We start from the raw sequence: 5,000 nt of genomic DNA on the forward strand, positions 1-5,000 counted from the left end.
TTTTCTAGGTGGCTGGCGGGCGAGAGAGTGCTGCGTCGCCGGCATCGGCGTCGAAAGAAGCCGAGCCAAAAAAAGTTAAAGTACAAACGTGCAAGCATACTAACCTAACCCTAGGTAAGGCATGTCAGAGCGAAAGACAGTAATTTCGAATGAGCCATGAAAGAGCGGTGCGGGGCCGGTCGGAGCGCACCCTTTTCTCGGTGGCTGGCGGGCGAGAGAGTGCTGCGTCGCCGGCATCGGCGTCGAAAGAAGCCGAGCCGAAAAAAGTTAAAGTACAAACGTGCAAGCATACTAACCTAACCCTAGGTAAGGCATGTCAGAGCGAAAGACAGTAATTTCGAATGAGCCAAGAAAGAGCGGTGCGGGGCCGGTCGGAGCGCACCCTTTTCTAGGTGGCTGGCGGGCGAGAGAGTGCTGCGTCGCCGGCATCGGCGTCGAAAGAAGCCGAGCCAAAAAAAGTTAAAGTACAAACGTGCAAGCATACTAACCTAACCCTAGGTAAGGCATGTCAGAGCGAAAGACAGTAATTTCGAATGAGCCAAGAAAGAGCGGTGCGGGGCCGGTCGGAGCGCACCCTTTTCTCGGTGGCTGGCGGGCGAGAGAGTGCTGCGTCGCCGGCATCGGCGTCGAAAGAAGCCGAGCCGAAAAAAGTTAAAGTACAAACGTGCAAGCATACTAACCTAACCCTAGGTAAGGCATGTCAGAGCGAAAGACAGTAATTTCGAATGAGCCATGAAAGAGCGGTGCGGGGCCGGTCGGAGCGCACCCTTTTCTCGGTGGCTGGCGGGCGAGAGAGTGCTGCGTCGCCGGCATCGGCGTCGAAAGAAGCCGAGCCGAAAAAAGTTAAAGTACAAACGTGCAAGCATACTAACCTAACCCTAGGTAAGGCATGTCAGAGCGAAAGACAGTAATTTCGAATGAGCCAAGAAAGAGCGGTGCGGGGCCGGTCGGAGCGCACCCTTTTCTCGGTGGCTGGCGGGCGAGAGAGTGCTGCGTCGCCGGCATCGGCGTCGAAAGAAGCCGAGCCGAAAAAAGTTAATGTACAAACGTGCAAGCATACTAACCTAACCCTAGGTAAGGCATGTCAGAGCGAAAGACAGTAAACTCGAATGAGCCATGAAAGAGCGGTGCGGGGCCGGTCGGAGCGCACCCTTTTCTCGGTGGCTGGCGGGCGAGAGAGTGCTGCGTCGCCGGCATCGGCGTCGAAAGAAGCCGAGCCGAAAAAAGTTAAAGTACAAACGTGCAAGCATACTAACCTAACCCTAGGTAAGGCATGTCAGAGCGAAAGACAGTAATTTCGAATGAGCCAAGAAAGAGCGGTGCGGGGCCGGTCGGAGCGCACCCTTTTCTAGGTGGCTGGCGGGCGAGAGAGTGCTGCGTCGCCGGCATCGGCGTCGAAAGAAGCCGAGCCAAAAAAAGTTAAAGTACAAACGTGCAAGCATACTAACCTAACCCTAGGTAAGGCATGTCAGAGCGAAAGACAGTAATTTCGAATGAGCCATGAAAGAGCGGTGCGGGGCCGGTCGGAGCGCACCCTTTTCTCGGTGGCTGGCGGGCGAGAGAGTGCTGCGTCGCCGGCATCGGCGTCGAAAGAAGCCGAGCCGAAAAAAGTTAAAGTACAAACGTGCAAGCATACTAACCTAACCCTAGGTAAGGCATGTCAGAGCGAAAGACAGTAATTTCGAATGAGCCAAGAAAGAGCGGTGCGGGGCCGGTCGGAGCGCACCCTTTTCTAGGTGGCTGGCGGGCGAGAGAGTGCTGCGTCGCCGGCATCGGCGTCGAAAGAAGCCGAGCCAAAAAAAGTTAAAGTACAAACGTGCAAGCATACTAACCTAACCCTAGGTAAGGCATGTCAGAGCGAAAGACAGTAATTTCGAATGAGCCAAGAAAGAGCGGTGCGGGGCCGGTCGGAGCGCACCCTTTTCTCGGTGGCTGGCGGGCGAGAGAGTGCTGCGTCGCCGGCATCGGCGTCGAAAGAAGCCGAGCCGAAAAAAGTTAAAGTACAAACGTGCAAGCATACTAACCTAACCCTAGGTAAGGCATGTCAGAGCGAAAGACAGTAATTTCGAATGAGCCAAGAAAGAGCGGTGCGGGGCCGGTCGGAGCGCACCCTTTTCTAGGTGGCTGGCGGGCGAGAGAGTGCTGCGTCGCCGGCATCGGCGTCGAAAGAAGCCGAGCCAAAAAAAGTTAAAGTACAAACGTGCAAGCATACTAACCTAACCCTAGGTAAGGCATGTCAGAGCGAAAGACAGTAAACTCGAATGAGCCATGAAAGAGCGGTGCGGGGCCGGTCGGAGCGCACCCTTTTCTCGGTGGCTGGCGGGCGAGAGAGTGCTGCGTCGCCGGCATCGGCGTCGAAAGAAGCCGAGCCGAAAAAAGTTAAAGTACAAACGTGCAAGCATACTAACCTAACCCTAGGTAAGGCATGTCAGAGCGAAAGACAGTAATTTCGAATGAGCCAAGAAAGAGCGGTGCGGGGCCGGTCGGAGCGCACCCTTTTCTAGGTGGCTGGCGGGCGAGAGAGTGCTGCGTCGCCGGCATCGGCGTCGAAAGAAGCCGAGCCAAAAAAAGTTAAAGTACAAACGTGCAAGCATACTAACCTAACCCTAGGTAAGGCATGTCAGAGCGAAAGACAGTAATTTCGAATGAGCCATGAAAGAGCGGTGCGGGGCCGGTCGGAGCGCACCCTTTTCTCGGTGGCTGGCGGGCGAGAGAGTGCTGCGTCGCCGGCATCGGCGTCGAAAGAAGCCGAGCCGAAAAAAGTTAATGTACAAACGTGCAAGCATACTAACCTAACCCTAGGTAAGGCATGTCAGAGCGAAAGACAGTAATTTCGAATGAGCCAAGAAAGAGCGGTGCGGGGCCGGTCGGAGCGCACCCTTTTCTCGGTGGCTGGCGGGCGAGAGAGTGCTGCGTCGCCGGCATCGGCGTCGAAAGAAGCCGAGCCGAAAAAAGTTAATGTACAAACGTGCAAGCATACTAACCTAACCCTAGGTAAGGCATGTCAGAGCGAAAGACAGTAAACTCGAATGAGCCATGAAAGAGCGGTGCGGGGCCGGTCGGAGCGCACCCTTTTCTCGGTGGCTGGCGGGCGAGAGAGTGCTGCGTCGCCGGCATCGGCGTCGAAAGAAGCCGAGCCGAAAAAAGTTAAAGTACAAACGTGCAAGCATACTAACCTAACCCTAGGTAAGGCATGTCAGAGCGAAAGACAGTAATTTCGAATGAGCCAAGAAAGAGCGGTGCGGGGCCGGTCGGAGCGCACCCTTTTCTAGGTGGCTGGCGGGCGAGAGAGTGCTGCGTCGCCGGCATCGGCGTCGAAAGAAGCCGAGCCAAAAAAAGTTAAAGTACAAACGTGCAAGCATACTAACCTAACCCTAGGTAAGGCATGTCAGAGCGAAAGACAGTAATTTCGAATGAGCCATGAAAGAGCGGTGCGGGGCCGGTCGGAGCGCACCCTTTTCTCGGTGGCTGGCGGGCGAGAGAGTGCTGCGTCGCCGGCATCGGCGTCGAAAGAAGCCGAGCCGAAAAAAGTTAATGTACAAACGTGCAAGCATACTAACCTAACCCTAGGTAAGGCATGTCAGAGCGAAAGACAGTAATTTCGAATGAGCCATGAAAGAGCGGTGCGGGGCCGGTCGGAGCGCACCCTTTTCTCGGTGGCTGGCGGGCGAGAGAGTGCTGCGTCGCCGGCATCGGCGTCGAAAGAAGCCGAGCCGAAAAAAGTTAAAGTACAAACGTGCAAGCATACTAACCTAACCCTAGGTAAGGCATGTCAGAGCGAAAGACAGTAATTTCGAATGAGCCAAGAAAGAGCGGTGCGGGGCCGGTCGGAGCGCACCCTTTTCTAGGTGGCTGGCGGGCGAGAGAGTGCTGCGTCGCCGGCATCGGCGTCGAAAGAAGCCGAGCCAAAAAAAGTTAAAGTACAAACGTGCAAGCATACTAACCTAACCCTAGGTAAGGCATGTCAGAGCGAAAGACAGTAATTTCGAATGAGCCATGAAAGAGCGGTGCGGGGCCGGTCGGAGCGCACCCTTTTCTCGGTGGCTGGCGGGCGAGAGAGTGCTGCGTCGCCGGCATCGGCGTCGAAAGAAGCCGAGCCGAAAAAAGTTAAAGTACAAACGTGCAAGCATACTAACCTAACCCTAGGTAAGGCATGTCAGAGCGAAAGACAGTAATTTCGAATGAGCCAAGAAAGAGCGGTGCGGGGCCGGTCGGAGCGCACCCTTTTCTCGGTGGCTGGCGGGCGAGAGAGTGCTGCGTCGCCGGCATCGGCGTCGAAAGAAGCCGAGCCGAAAAAAGTTAAAGTACAAACGCGATGCTAATGAGCGAGCCGTTGTCTCGACTAATGTGTAGGGGGCGTTCGATCGAGCGTCTGGCTTGAGCGCTTGTCGGCCTAGCAGAACGGTCGCATTGTTATGCCCGGGTTTTAGGCACCGCTGCAGGCGGCCGGCAGAGCTCTTGTTTGTGCGAAACTGAATGGATCGAGCCCGAGAGAGGGCGAGCAAAGAAAAAACGCAAATCGCTCCGCCTGGCACTGCCGGCGAGAGCGTGGACGTCGCGGCCAGCGACTGTCGAAGCCGAGTACGGCCGCAGGCGATCGCCTCGGTCTTAAACGAATGCGACGAGCACGCGCCGGGCGGCCCAGCAAGGGCCGAGCGCAGCTGTCGCAGCTATCTGGTTGATCCTGCCAGTAGTGATATGCTTGTCTCAAAGATTAAGCCATGCAGGTGCAAGTACGAGTTCTCGTAAAGCGAAACTGCGAATGGCTCATTAAATCAGTCTTGGTTTATTTGGTCTCGTAAGCGAAGTGGATAACTGTGGTAATTCTAGAGCTAATACATGCATTAAGCGCCGACTTCGGGAGGCGCGCTTTTATCAGATCAAAACCGACCGGGTTCGTCCTGTGACGTTTGATGACTCTGGATAACCACGCGGATCGTACGGTCTCTGCACCGACGACGTATCATTCAAGTGTCTGCCCTATCAACTGTCGAAGGTAC

At 55.5% G+C, this 5,000-nt stretch overlaps 1 non-coding gene across 1 annotated transcript in view; it reads left to right on the forward strand.

Annotated features, from left to right (window-relative positions):
* The first annotated feature begins 4,671 nt into the window (after positions 1-4,671).
* The window catches only part of LOC144419227 (small subunit ribosomal RNA), a 1,810-nt gene continuing 1,481 nt past the window's right edge, over positions 4,672-5,000 (forward strand). Inside the window, exon 1 of the ribosomal RNA XR_013473927.1 lies at positions 4,672-5,000. This exon is cut by the window's right edge and continues 1,481 nt beyond it. This is a non-coding gene — a ribosomal RNA (small subunit ribosomal RNA).

Source organism: Styela clava, unplaced genomic scaffold, assembly GCF_964204865.1.
Source record: "Styela clava unplaced genomic scaffold, kaStyClav1.hap1.2 HAP1_SCAFFOLD_78, whole genome shotgun sequence".
Taxonomy (NCBI): domain Eukaryota; kingdom Metazoa; phylum Chordata; class Ascidiacea; order Stolidobranchia; family Styelidae; genus Styela; species Styela clava.